Below are 15,707 nucleotides of genomic sequence, written 5' to 3'. Positions count from 1 at the left end.
GACCTATCTAGGAGATAGGGAGGGAGAGAGAGAGCATATGAACTGCAACTCTGGGGACTAGAGGAAGGAAGTAGTTCCAGGAGGCTCTTCCTCATATTGCTCAAATGTCCAGAATTTATTGGAGTAGACAGAATATAGTCTCATTGGTAAGAATAGACTTTTGCGCTTGTTTCTGCAGAGTTCTGAAAAACACACATCTGCAGAAACTGAAAACCATACTTGAAATGGATTCCCTCATCAGCAGTAACAGGCTATGCTTTGCAGCTTCTTTGAACTCTGCCATCTGCATTTCCAAGGAGTTGGATCCTACGGAAGAGGGGATTGATAGGTTGCTCAGTGGTGGAGTGCATTCTTTGTATGCAGAAGTTTCCTAGTTAATTTTCATTTCAATGTATTTTCAGACAGGGATGTTGTTTTTTATCTCCCTCCAACCATGAGCAAGAAATTCCAGTATTTCTGAAAAAAGTTTATTGATAGCCACCTGCCACATTCTCAGCCACATCACCATTCTCCTTTACTTTCCCCTCCTCCTTTCCTATCCTCCTGGGTTCCTCTGAGAACAACCTTCCTAAATCTTCAGCTTGTATTGGACAGAATACAAAAGGTGAGAAAGAGACACCTGTTTGAACCCCTAGACGTTCTGGCAAGCGGTGTAACCAAGACTGAGGGTGCATATAAACTGCAGAAATAATGCAGTTTGACAACACTTTAACTGCCATGGTTCAAGCCTACAGAATCCTGGGATCTGTAGTTTTGTGATTAACCAGGGCCTAATTCCCACTATGGTTTAAACTGGATCATGAGTCCAAATGATTTGGTTTAAACTGCCATGGTTCCCACTTAATTCGAACCACTGAAGCGATTTGGAAAGGGGGGACAATAGTTTTTATCCATTTAACCTGCATTAAAAAGACGCTGGTAAAATGGGGTGTTTTGGGGGCTGAATTGATTTATTAGAAATAAATCGATTCAGTCCAAGTGGGAACCAGGTGGATTCGAATCTGCCCTGGTTCCCACTGGCAGCAGCTTTCCCCCTGCCTCTCTGCCCCATCCATGCCTCCCTCTGTCCCTGGCCTTTTTCCCAGCTTGCCTCCTCCATCCCCCAGGACACTCTGCCACATGGCCTAGCCTTCTTCACTGTGCAGCTTGGCCTTCTCTGCCCAGGCCTTCCCACAGCCTCTCCAGCACTGGCCTTGTTCCAGTGCAAAGAAAGTGGCAACTAGGTTTAACAGGTAAGTGGGAATTAGGCCCAGCACTCTGGCAGGGTAGGCTAAAGATCTCAAAAAACTACAAATCCAAGGATTCCATAGGATCAAAATACAGTTTTAAAAGTGGTAGTGTCAACCTGCATTATTACTAGTCTAGATAAGTGATGGTGAACCTTTTACAAACTGAGTGCCCAAACTGCAACCCAGACCCCACTTATTTATTGCAAAATGCCACGTCCCTCTGGCTTTCTAGTAAGAAACTCTGGCAAACTCTGTGCTAGGGCGACAGCATGTATGCCCACAGAGAGGGCTCTGAGTACCACCTCTGGCACGTGTGCTATAGGTTCGCCATCACTGGTCTAGATGCACCTTAGGCTAGATGGATCAATGGACATCATAGGAATTTATCACAGAGTTTATCCAATACAGAAACAGGATTTAAATCAGGAAAATCCCACAAAAGCAGGATCTTTTTCAGATGATGTCAAGGGGCATCCTGCACAGAAAGTAGACAGGTCCTGCAAAAGCAGGAACGTTTTTAGATGGCATCGGGAGCACTGAGCATTAATCCAACATTAACCCATACAGAAAGTGGCAAAATTGGCCTCTTTTTATTTTCAGGATTTATTTTCAGGCTAAACATACCCAGCTCCCTAAGTCTTTCCTCATAAGGCATGGTTTCCAGACTCTTCACCATTTTGGTGGCCCTCCTCTGGACACTCCAACTTGTCAACATCCTTTTTGAATTGTGGTGCCCAAAATGGCCACAGTATTCCAGGTGAGGCCTGACCAAAGCAGAATAGAGTGGCACTACTACTTCCCTTGATCTAGACACTACACCTCTATTGATGCAGCCTAAAATCTTATTGCCTAGCTGTTAACTTTTGACCATCACACTAACAAGGGCGGGATACAGACGGGCAAAAAGGGGTGTGTTCATGACGTCATGAAGGTAGAGCCTTCAGACGGCCCTTACCTGAATGCCGCCATGGACACGCCGCCCGCACGCCCCAAGCGGGAAGAAGCGGCATTAAAAAGGTGCTGCTTTTCCCCGCTTCTTTTCTGTATGATGCACAGCTGCGCATCCGCCAGCCGGCAAAAGAAAAAAAAAAGCCCCGTTTTTGGCTGCCTGTGAGGAAGCTGCCTCTCTCTTTGCAGCGTCCTCCGAGGCGGCAGTTTGGAAACTGCGGGTCAGAAACGGCCCCAGGTGAGGCGTCTTCACTGCCCCCCATGTGGAAGCCCCATCACCTGAGCCACGCCCCCGGGGCGGGCGGTCTGGAGGCTCCATATTCAGCAGAATACACCTCCAAGACGTCTTCCCCTGCCCGTCTGTATCCCGCCAAGGACTCCAAAACTCATCTGCCTTGCAGCAGTGGCTAAACTCAGTATACATGGCTTCTTGTTGTTGTGTGTCTTCAAGTTGTTCCTAACTTATAGCGAAGCTATCATAGCATTTTCTTGGCAAGATTTTTCCAGAGGAGATTTGTCATTGCCTTCCCCTGATGCTGAGAGTATGTGACTTGTCCAAGGTCAGCCAGCTCATTTCATGGCACAGCTGGGAACTGAACCCTGGTCTCCAGAGTCATAGTCCAACACTCAAACCACTATGCCACACTGGCTCTCACTCTACATGATAGCAGAGTAGATATTGGGGGGGAGGGGACTTGCTAACCATGGTTAAAGCAAACAAGAGTTCCCAGTGTTTTAAACTAAGTTGGGTAACCCTGTTAAGGAGAAGGTTTTATCCTACATGCTTGTTGTCCTTGCATTCAGTGAAGATGGATGTGCAAAGCCTTTGAAGCACCAAACTGAAGGAAAAACAGCTATGGATGTCATGGGAGGGCCTTATCATATCCTGGCCCTGGTTTGATGTTACTTTATAGAGGAAAGCTTATAAGTGAGGTGTCATCTTTATCACCACTGGTTTAAAAGTGGTCAGCCACTAAATGGAACTCATCAAGGCAAAAACATGGACTGACTCAGGCTGCTGCCACACTGCAGAATTAATGCAGTTTTACACCACTTTAACTGTCATGGCTTCCTGAGATTTGTAGTTTGTTGTGCACTTTAGCAATTCAGTCAAGTACTGATATAGTAAGTACTAATTGTCAGCAAAATCAAATTTGCAAAACACTATCTGTTACTATCTGTTACTTTCATTATATAATTGTTAGCTACTTTCTTGATATTTTTGTTTGTTACTCTCTGTATGTTCTTTGGTTACTTTTTGTTAATTGTTATATTATATTTGATACTTTATATGGTTTTCCCCAGGTTTGTTAAGTATGGTTTATGACAATCCCACAGCATAGTTAAAAGAGAGGTTTGAATAAACCCATCTTAAAATACATATTTTGTCTTTCAGTGCACACATCAATTAATTATTCATTCTTGTTGGTTAATGTTTTAAAATTCAGTCCTTAATCTGGCATATTCATTTAAAATTGATAAATTAGCTGTCACCAAAAAACACCCGAGCAGGCATGTGAACAACATCTCAGTGCTGCATATACCCACTGCTTCTCCAAACACTTAAACTGATAAGGAATATAAGCTTGTTTCCTTTGCTTCAGCTAATTAGGCTGCTAATGCCTGGTGCTTCTTCTCTTTTCCAATAGCCCCTTCTTTTTGTATTTGATTTTTGAGTATTCGTACATTTATATTATTATTATTATTATTATTATTATTATTATTATTATGTATATAGCGCTGTAGATTTGCATGCTTAAGCGTCTGTCCATTCTGAGCATCAGGCACAGAGAGATAGACCAAGCACATGGCCATCAGAACTGACACTTGTCTCTAAGGCCATTCCCACAAGTTATGCTTGAACTGGGATTTGCATTTTTCTGCATCAGTAAATAAAAATGCTTATATTTGTTTGGAATATATAATTTGATGATCTATAACCTGATTTAATAAAGAATAATGATGAAAACAAAAAGAAAATCATAACATAAAGAGTTAAAAATATTTAAAAGTTTTTTAAAATCCTATAAAGCCAAACCAGGGCTGAGATCAGCACAATTCCTCATAAATGTTTGGTGAGATGATGATTTAGTAGCTCATCTGACTCTTAAAAAAACAGGAAGCCGAAACAGTCCTTGCTATTAATGTGACTGAGCTGACTGCTTCAAGCAGCTGATAGTGAGTGTCATAAAAGGGCAGCATATTGTGGATTATTTAATTGGTGGTTATTGCATTTTGGTGCTCCCGGAGAGAGATTCTTATAGGATTTTGTGCCAGCCCCCAATATTATGCATCTTGACATGGAGTGTGAGCACCATTTGTTGTTCTGCCTCTGACAGTAAAATATCATAGGCCATCCAAAGAGCAAAGTGAAGTTCTCTAGAAAGGGATACAGGCTTGCGAAATGAATTGCATCATCCAAGCCAGATGATGCTCTAGGTTCCAGAGCATGATCCTAGCACTAATTACCCATGGATGCTTTCAGAATGTCTCATTTTTCATAAACATAGCTTCTGAGATTCTGGGCTCAATTTCTTTGTGCATTTGTTACATGCCTTCAAGTCGTTTCTGGTTTATAGTGACACTAAGGCAGGGGTAGGCAACCTGCGGCCTGCGGGCCGGATGCAGCCCGGCGAGGCCTTGGGACCGGCCCCAGCCCGGTCCTGCTGCCGATTACCACCAGGACCTTTGGCCTCTCGCACGCAGGGGCAAGGGGGGCAATTTCTATAGACGCCTCAGAAACATGCATTTATATTAATATTTTTTTAAAAATCAGCAAATTTTTTTGCATGTCCTCCACTTTTTTAAAAAAAGTGTCCACTATTTGAAAATGTTGTCCTACATTTGTCCCAGTTTATTTATTTATTTAAATTTTTTTAAAATTATTTAATTATTTATTTTTTGGCTTCGGCCCCCCAGTTGTCTGAGGGACAGCAACCCGGCCCCTGGCTCAAAAAGGTTGCCTACCCCTGCACTAAGGTGACCCTTTCACATGGTTTTCTTGGCAAGTTTCTTCAGAGGAGTTTTGCCACTCCCATCCTCTGGGGCTGAGAGACTGTGACTTGCCCAAGGTCATCTAGTGGGTTTCCATGCAGAGTGGGGATTGGAACCTTGGTCTCCCAGTGTCTTAGTCCAACGCTCACAAATTTCTGCAGCAATCAAGGAAAACCTGATTTCAATCAAGCAAATTCTGGCCTCAAATAACTTTGAATGATTTGCTGCACAACTGTGGCAGCAAACCACTACAGTGCATTTAAAGCAAACATTCTGTTTGCTGTAAACAAGGATTTCCCCTACATTGATACTGAATTTGGGTAGCAATATTGGGAGTTATAAGAATGAAGTAGAACCAAGTTGCTCTTCCAGTCTCTCTGAAGACCCTACACTAGAGAGGTCAAGGGAATTTTATTTCCAAATTCTGGCAGAAATCAAACAGGAAAGGATCTAAATACTCAGTATGTTTTTTCCCAAAAAAACAATTCATGCACAGGGAGGATCTTATCTAATGAAGGAGACACAAGCTTACACCTAAATACATTTTGTAGTTATAAAGTACAAAGTTTAATGGTTAGTTTTGCTACAGAACCAAGAAACACAACTCACCCTCTGGAATATGATCAGGATAATAATTTATTAGCTTGTTTAATGTAGACATCTTTGAAGTAGTATTTTTTTAAATAAAGGAGTGCTAGTATTTATTTAATGTAAACAGATAAAATAAACCTATACAAAGAATCAGGATATTTACAAAAACACTGCAATATAGTTATGGGTGTCCAAGGATGTGAAATGTACCTCTTCTATAGCTACTAAGAACCAGAAGAACTATAGGGCCTGAAGTGTAGAAATGGGAGTGCTCCTGCTGCTCTGTAATAAGGTGAACTAATCAATATTGACCAAGGAAGGGTGTCTGTCCATTGTTTTTGGAATTACTCAGAGGGAGCAGATGTTTGTGCCTGAATGGTGGCTTTGTTGCTGACACACCGCAATGAAAGGCATAAGGCAAGGCAATCTATTGATTTATCTGGTCACCTCCTACTGTTACTTTGTCAGCTTGGCTGCAAACAAGAGAACAGAGCAAGAAGGGTGTTTTCAAAGAAGGTACAAATCCCTCAATTTGCTAAGGCATCCTTACTCCTTTCTTTCCCTTTTTTAAAAAATTAAAAACATCAGGAGCTACCTCTGAGGAAGACTAAACATAAAGCAAGTTGAAAATGAAAATGACATTGTGGATAATCACGTTGTTTCCCAGTATCTTTGCATGGTAACCCTCCGTAGAAGTGGGTACAAAAGTCAATACACCCAATGGACCTCAGGAAACAAACAACACAGACTGTAGGCAAAGGATGGGTTCTGTACAGAGAATGAAGAGGATTCCAGTTCTGGTGGAAGAAAGGCTGCACACACCGATGGAGCCTTCCATTGCCATGCAGAGAGGGTACTTTTTTGTTTTCTTCATCTCTTCTACCAGGGCCTAAATATCCTAAAGGCATTAGATCCTGTCTGATCTTGGAAGCTAAGGTAATGCTTGGATGGGAGACTGCCACCAAATACCAGGTACTGTCGGCTATATTTCAGAGGAAGGAACTAGCAAAACCACCTCTGAATATTCCTTGCCTAAGAAAATCCTCTGAAATTCATGGGATTACCATAAATCAACAGGCAACCTGAACCTATGCACGCGCGCACACACACACCTCTCTTCTACCATTTGCTTTATGGTGACTGTGTTGGGTTTACTTTGCCATGGCTAATATGATCCTTCCTTGCTACATTACTGCTCACATTGAGAATGTGGGATCAATAGTTAGAAAGAATTAATTCCTTTTCCCAATAACAAAAATTATTGCCTACACATTGCTAATTTTTCTATGCTTGCTTTACATTGTATCCTTGGTAAAGCTCTTGGTAAAGCAGTACTTTGGTGAGGCACTATAGCTCTATGGCTGAGAAGTTTAAATACAGTTCTCTCTAAACTGCATCATCGTCATCAACAACATTATTATATCCTGGGAGTCTATAGGATGTTGTCATTGCCATTAAAGTAGAATCATAGCACTATAACTGTATAGTGTGAAAAGACTCTTAATGAGAGATAACATCACTCCTTGTTACTTCAATATTTCAGGTGCTTCTATGGTTACAGGGGTGTGACTTTCCTAAGGAGCAGAAGAGAAATATCTCACGGATCAAGGGCTGGTTTGTGTTGCACATGGTGCAATTGCCTTGTATTCTGTTGTGTCACTTTTAAAAAAAGTAAATTAAAGGTAAATAACTAGACCTCCAGGAACAATAATGGTAACTATTTCAAAAAATATTTTCCCAAGCTTTACCTGTATCGCTGTTATTTTATTAATCATTTCATTAATCCCCCACAGCAGAATGGGTTGACTAGGCAGGTTACTGTTGTTACAACAAACTCCAGATGGAAAGGTTGTATTTCATTCCAGACATACAAAACACTGTTCAGTTTACCTGATGTACCAATGTAATTTGTTTTTAAAGTAAACATGTAGAGGATTGTACTGTAAATACTTTTCTCTTGTGATGTAAAACATTTGGGTTTACTAAGATTTCTTTAGGTTCTCTAAAGTTGTTCTTTTTGATGTGGGGTAAGAAGTATCTCCCTTTCTCTTTTCTAACATTTATGAGAAACATAAAAAGAATGTCTTTATGCTAATTAACTTTCTAGGGGATTTCAAGAAGAGCTCCGGGACAAAGACAAAGCTAATTCATTGGATTAATTTTGACATTATTTTTATGCATTATTCACAACACAGAGTAATCCTCAAAACCTGTAAAGAACATGTAAAAAGTTAAAACTGATAGCAGAACCCATGATAAATCACTATTGATATTGGTTTTTTTAATCAAAGACCAAAAGATGTTACATTTGTACCTCCAAACCCTCTTAAGAATCATGTGAAGAACTCTTTGGATCATTTTGGGAAGGTGACTTGTAAGAAGAAAAAATAGGGATGTCTTCTTGTTTGATTCAAAGTTTACTTGCATAACCCTGGATTTCACCAGAATTTTAAAGTCATCATTTTGTGAGACTTTCCAAGGTGTAGCCAAATTTAAGTATCTTATTTGGAATTAGGAATTTAGGATTATTTCAAGGTTTGTTGGGTGGAACCAAAAACAGTAGCAAAAAGTAGTGAGCAGTTGGGGCACCCTCTTTCCACTGTTAGGGAAGTTAGAGCAATACAGACAATCTGATCTATTTTAATATCAATTTTAATTTAATGTAATTACTGTTACATTTCAGTTCTCTGTGCTATACAGCATCTAGGAGAAAAGTGCTCAGAAGAAGCGGTTATGAGAGCTAGCATTCATTTTCAAGGTGATCACATGAGTCCAGATCCCTTGATTTGCATCTATCCTTTGACCACATTACATCCAGTCAGGTTTTGGCACGTACGTGTACCTCGATCTGTTCAAATATTCTGTAAACTTTTTATTCTGAACTAACCATATGCATGTGTAAAATTAAACAACCAGGTTAGGTAAGCTTGAATAAGTAAATGAAAACATTTTGAACCTTCTAGAGATTTCTTGAAGACATCTGCCAAACTGCATCCAGAGATTTTCTTCCCCTCCTTTTATCGGCCTTCACTTTTTATAATTCTTTTCATGTTGATGGGCACAACATGATCTTTCAACATGTTGGAGGTAGCTGGTGGAGCAAGCTTATGTGATCTCCTCTTTTCTATATGTTTTGCTGTTCATGCATGCTCAGTAAGGGATTCTGGAGGTAGCTGCTGTTTACCTTGCCTGTTGTAAGCACAGGTACAGTTGGATCAGCTACAGTATAATCCTGTTTTTTCTCAACTCAAGGTTTATTGCATTATTCATTGCAGACATACTGCTGCAGTCCACCACCACAAGCCTGTACAGTGGACCCTTGTATACATGGTGGATCCTTTTGGACCACCACCACTACCCTCACATATGAGAAAAATAGCCTATGCTCCAGTCTCATTAAAATCAATGGGTGCGTGCTCCCATTAGTGACACCGTGCATGCATGCCTGCATGCCTGCAGCACACACATAATTTTGTCTGCCCAGGTTTACCATCTGCAGGACCTCAAGCCCGTGTATGGAGTGGGCCACCTGTACTTCTCCAACCCCTCTTCATCATCATCCCAATTGTGATGCTTTTTTAAACAAACAAACAAAAACTCCCAGCTAGACAGAGAGGGAGGGGAGGAAGGAATAAAAACTCTTTGTAAAAAGAAGCTTCACCATCAGAAGCTTTGTTAACTGAGTTATGTACGTCCCTATTGTGTGATTCCATTTTTTAGTCTGTTCAAACCATGGCTATGCTATTGTGTACATTTTTTTACATAAATGGGTTTATTGTTATCTACATCTGTCAATACGTTAATTTTCAAAACAACCCAAAGCATCAAAAGGAGAGACTTGCCCCTGTCCTGAGGGATCTCTTCAGATCATCTTGGAAAAGAATCCTCTGTGGAATTACAGGTATTCCTGGTTAGCAAATGAAAGTCTTATTGACAGCTGTTTAGCCACTCTTGTGACCTTTGGCTGCTGGCTGTACTGGATGAACATCATCACAGGATGGTGGAACTGTTGAGTAAAAACAGAATGCTCTGCTTAAAATTCCAACTTTGTTGCGAAGCATGATGAAGCATTAGCTAGAAAAATAAGACAAAGGGGTGGGTGAGGGAGAGGGATTAGCAGGATTCATTGTTGGAAAGCATCAGCTCATAAGAAGCAAATAAGTCAATTATGAGCTGGCAAAGGAGGGGGAAAGAAAAGGGGGGAAATAGAGGAACACTATCACTCTGTTTTTCCTTTTTCACACTTTGCCTTTTTAGACTTCAAACTGAAACAACGCAACCCAATTTTTGTCTCTTTTTTTGTGAAAAAACAAACAAAAAACAAGATCTATGATTTTAGAGTCAAGCACATCTTCTATGGCTAATTAAGCCTCCTTGATGCTTATTTGCAAGGATTTAACAACATATCTGATTTTTTGCATAAAGATTTAAGACTAAACCAACCAAACGTCAAATTCAATTACTGTCATTTTGTCATTTTGACAGTTTTGATGCCATAGACTAGAATTTCAATGTTCCCAGCACCTCTGTTGACTTCAGAAATCTACCTGCAGGGTAGCAAGATTTATGGCGCAAACAAAAGCAGCAGTATTCTTTGTCTAAGATGGGTGTGTAATCACACACACCCCACACACATTTTAGCACTTAGCTCTGGCCAGAATGCTCTAGAGTAAACCCTTCCTTATTCCTCCCCACCCACTTATTTTAATACAAATTACATTCTTGGTATTAGAATCTATGTTTGCATATTCTTCAAAATCAAACTTGCTTTAATTCTTTCAATATTACAGAGATGAAGCACTTCTGTTCATGTAATGTATACTACCCCTGGTTACGTAAGGCAGAACAACTTTGGAAGGATCTGTTCTAGAATTCTGAATAATGGGGTTTTGGAGGGGGGGGGTTGTTGCAAATTCAGATACATCAGCACTAGTTTGTATATTTTCCTTCAAACATTTCAGAGATAAAATATAGGACTAAAACATATACCTAAAACATCCTTATTAATGTATTCTTGGTGCTACACCTTGCTAAGAACTCTTCTCTGCTTGCTGTACGCTTTCATTCTACAACAGTCTGTCCCACAACTCCAAAAGCAGGGTGTGTGAGTAAACTGACCATGACATTCTTTCATACTTGAGAGTGTTTAATGGAATGAATGGTTTCAACCTAATGTTTTCCATGTTTACTCAGAAGTGTACTTAAGACTGCAACTGTGGAAAAACAGTAGGCGTTGCCTCATCTCTTTTATGCCATCTAAAGAAGTGGACTGATATTCATGCAAGCTCATGCTGATATAGGAAAACTGTACCTGAATGCAGAATGCTGAAAATAAACAGACATATGGAGGACACACAATTTTATTCAATACTGTATATTCTGTATATTATTGCTACTATTTCAACTACAATTAACTATGAATATTATCACCTTGTATTTTCCAGGATCTGAATGTGTTCCACGGCTGTGTCTGTTCTTACACTTGCCATTCCCATTACCAGAATGCTTACTTAAAGCATGTGTGAATACACTGTCAGCAAGTTTCATCCCAGCTTTAGTCTGGGTTTCCCAGAAGTGCTTTTAAGAGAAGGGGGGGGGGTACTCAAGGTGGTCCAAGGGGATAATGAATCCCAACTGTATTGAAGAGACAAGAGCTGATGATTATACACTTACACTTGTCCCTCCACATTCCCTGGGGTTAGGAGCACAGGACCCCATGAATGTGGAAAAACCACAAATAACAAAAACACTTATGTTTTTACCAGAGAGAACACTTCTCTAGAAATCTCTAGCTCCTCCAGTACAACTTTGTGGTCATCATCTGCCAGACATTGACCACAGAATTGCACTGGATGAACTACAAATGCCTAGTGGAGTGTTCTATCTAGGAATCTCTAGGTCCTTCAGTGTGACATTTGGTTAAAGTTGACCATAGAGTTGTGCTGGAGGACCTAGATATTCCTAGAAAGAACATATTAATAAAATACACGAATAATCAAAGCCGCACAAGTCAAAGCCACAAATGTGGAGGGATATGAAAGTTAGGAACTGTCCTCTCCCTCTCCTTCTGTCAACTAACCTTGGCAGCAATGGCTGTTTCTTCAGTCTATGAATCCAGTCCAGTGAGGGCTAGGAGGTGAGGTGTTGCAGCCAATCTTAGTGCTCTCTTTGACCACAGTTTGGGATCTTTGGCTCAGGCTTTGAGAGCCCTTCAAAGGAAAAGACTCCCACAACTACCTATGGGCCAGTCAATAAGCCTTGGTGAGAAACAGGTGAAGTTTGTGTCAGATCTCAAAAGGATTTATAGCAGTTAAATTGCTTTAGAAATAGATATGGAGCATGTAACCAGCTCACTTTGCCACATTCTTTCAATATCATCACATACATAGACTATGAGAACATGAAGGAAATGATTGGGTACTGAAATGTACTTGTGGTGAACAACAATCCCAGATTATTCTTAAGAAGTATGCTTTGCATTCTGCCTTGGTTTATAAAAGCAAGCTAAGCAATAATCTTATCCTACTAATGATCGTACTGATAATCCTACTGAGGTACACTTCATAAATAAACATATATGTAGCAGACCTCCAGCTTACCCAAAGATAGATCCTAATAAAACAAGCACCTTCCTGTAACACTCATCACAGTACTTTTTCAGGTAGACATGATACTGGCAGCACCAGTATCAGTTTTCTGGGTATAATTGTCTACACTGAATTAAACCACATTGTGCCCAGTAGGGCCTACTCCCAGGTAGGAGTGTGTACAACTGCATTTCAGTTCATCTCTGGAAAATATAAAGGAGAATTAAATAACCCATAGAAACAGAATCACAAAAGACCTAAGTTTCTTGAGGATCGGTGGGTGGACACTGTAACCTCTTATTATTTATTATTCTTTCCTTGGCAGACTGCAATTCCTCATCAAGTAGATTAAGGATATTGTTTTTAGTCATTCTTTCTCAACACAGTTGTTTGGAATGTTAAGAATGCCTGTCTGAAGACTGCAAAAGTTGCTGGGGAGAAACTGAGTCTACTATAAAAGTTCATCAAAAGTGATAGGATTTTAAGAGCACATTGCTAGAACAGGAAATGACCTATTGGCCAAGAATGTGTTTCACATTTGCCATGTGATCTCACATGAGTTCCTTTAATCTATCTTTTGTAATAACATACAGTAGCTGGATCAAGTCAACATAAGACCAGTTTCTTGGAAATAATAAGGAAAAAGCTAATGCTAATGACATTCCCCAGGAGGTATAGACATAGCATAAATAAATTGAAATGCAGTGTGTTCTGCATTGTGTGATCAGCAGATGATGACTCCCTGCTCATGACTAATCCACATATCTGTCATCAGAGATGGGAAATAACTGTCATTTATAATTATTTTCTGCAATGGGGGAAATGGTGTATTATTGAAACAAAGATTAAACAGATTGATATCCATAGTTGTATTAGCAACAGCTGAGCATACAGCTGTTGCCATAAAAAAATCTTTACATCAATCTGGAATCTTGGGCACCTTGTTGCTCTTCAACTGTGGACAAGCCCTCTCTCATGGTATTAGAACCAAGGATCATCCATTGAAGCTGAATGGTAGCAAATTCAGCACAAATAAAAATAAAATGATTCTTCACACATGCCACAGTTAACTATAGAGTTAATTGTATTTATGGCTGTTAATTTTGCTGGCTTTAAAAAGAAATTGGATAAATTCAGGGAGATTGGAGTTATTGAAAATTAGTAGCCGAGTTGCTTATACAGACATTCCTCAGTTAATAAAACAGCTGGCAAGACTTTTAATGTTTGGTCGGTTCCCCCTTTTCTTCCTCATTCTCTGTCTATCTGAAATGTTTTAAATGCATTGACATTAAGAAGATGATGGGAGAAAGCTGGAGAAACACAGGCTTTTGATGCTGGGTTGCAACAATATGTCTACATAAAAAATGCAATGAACAAGTCTGAGCTGAAAAAGAACAGTCACAGTATGAAGAGAATGCTGTAATAAAGAGACCTTTGGTTTTACTTGGCATGGTTGTTCTTATGTTTTTACTTTCTTACCTGCATCTGTAATATTGCAAGGCAGATGGGAGGTCTTCCAGGAAAGGAAAGGAAAAGGAACATGGGTTCTTACCTGTGACAGATCCAGTGGGTAATCTTATCTACTGGAAAAATATAACTCTCTAACACACATTTAAAAGTAAATGGTTTTGAGATAGGATAAATTAAGCAGAAGATGGGTAACTAGGGCCAGGGCAATTAACATATGTATGAGGTGTGCAATGAAGGAGAAAGCAAAACCAATTCCTTTCATTATGGATGAAACACAGGGTTAATTAGCAACTGAAACAAGGTCTTGATAGTTACTCATTGTGATTTTAAGTGGATATTTCAAAATATAATTGCTGTCACTTGAAGCATGTTAGTGTATTCATGATACAGGCACAGCTCAGGCACACTTAACTTGCAGTTTTGAAATAGTCAGGTGTGGCTGGGGAGGGAACACCATGTTTCTTCAAAAAATAACTGGCACATATGTTAAGAAGAGAAAGAGGAAAGTGTCATGCCTTCTCCTGAAATGAAAATTCTATCCCCATCCCAAGTGAAATTTTTCTTCACTTTCCAAATATCTAGCATTGCAGTAACTTAAAACAGCAGTTGAGCATTTAGAGACATGAGTTCTCGGTCTGAACCATTTTCAGTGTCCCATTCTGCAATAGTAGAAAATTTGGGGACTGAAGGGAAATTCCAGGAGACGGGCAGGATTCTAATTTCCAGAGAATGCCTTCATTCCTTCCAACCCATAGTTACACTCCTGCTGGTAATGTTTTGTAACAGAGTTATGTGCTTTAATAAGTTCATGCTTATCATGAGTCACTTTGGGCAGTGTACTCTGGCAAAAGCATTAAATAAGATAAACATCAAAAGGGTTGGTTAGTCACACCACTCTATGTGTGTATGTGCCTTCAAGTTGCCTGTCAACTTATGGTGACCCACGAATTTCATATGATTTTCTTAGGTAAGGAATACTGAAATGGTTTTGTCAGTTCCTTCCTCTGAAATATAGCCTACAGCACATGGTACTGGTTGGCATCTCCCATCCAATCCTACCCCATTGGTTGGTGGTCTCCCACCCAGGTACTAACTAGGGCTGACCCTGCTTAGGTTCCATAATCAGAGTATTTAGGTAAGAGTCGGTTTCAAATCAGACTTCACCAAGACGAACTATAACTTGAAGTGGCAGCCAATACGATTTACACAAGATAGCTGAAAAAGCTTTTTAAAAATATCCAGCAGCCTTTTAAACTTGCTGCTTACCTACCTAGATGGCTTACAAAGAAAGAGACTTGGGCCTGTTACAGACTTGCCAAAATAAAGCTGCTTTGGGTCTCTTTGGAGGTATGCTATTTAAATGATGCATGCATCCCAAGAATCTGGAAGCTGCACCAAAAGCTGCACTCCGGTGCTTAGGAATGGAGTGTGGCTTTGGTGCAACCTCCGGACTCTTTGGACCCATGCATCATTTAAATAGCATACCTCCAAAGAGACCCGAAGCAGCTTTATTTTGGCAGTCTGTAACAGGCCTGAGGGTCCTTTTATACTACACAAATATAGTGCTATGATTGCACTTTAACTGCCACAGCAACATTTGATCGAATCCTGGAATTTGCAGTGTAGAATTTAGAACTTGCAGCCAGAGTTCTAGTGCCTCGTCAAACTACAAGTCCCAGAATTCAATGGGATGTTGGCATGGCAGTAAAAGTGGAATCATAGCTCTAAAGCTGTGTACAGCAAAGGGGTCCCTGGTTTCCTGCCCTACCACTCCCCACCTCACAGGCCAGAAAAGATGCACATACGTGCACATAGAAGATTCTCCACACCTCAGATTAGAGTTGTAAAATTCCTACTTCATGCCCCAGTTTCTCATGAACATAGAATA

General features: G+C 40.1%; 1 long non-coding RNA gene across 1 annotated transcript; it reads right to left on the bottom strand.

The window, feature by feature from the left end:
• Positions 1 to 7,901: 7,901 nt before the first annotated feature.
• Positions 7,902 to 15,119, bottom strand: LOC149318648 (uncharacterized). The gene is made up of 3 exons (XR_016280076.1): positions 11,842 to 15,119; positions 11,193 to 11,396; positions 7,902 to 9,768 (listed from the first exon to the last, which is right to left on the bottom strand). It is a non-coding gene; the product is annotated as an uncharacterized LOC149318648 (long non-coding RNA).
• Positions 15,120 to 15,707: the final 588 nt, after the last annotated feature.

The sequence above is a fragment of the Sceloporus occidentalis genome, unplaced genomic scaffold, assembly GCF_023333645.1.
Source record: "Sceloporus occidentalis isolate IW3139 unplaced genomic scaffold, rSceOcc1.0.p SCAF_2, whole genome shotgun sequence".
Classification (NCBI taxonomy): Eukaryota; Metazoa; Chordata; class Lepidosauria; order Squamata; family Phrynosomatidae; genus Sceloporus; species Sceloporus occidentalis.
Note: the sequence above shows the minus strand (reverse complement) of the source record. Positions and strands in the feature narration are given on the sequence as shown.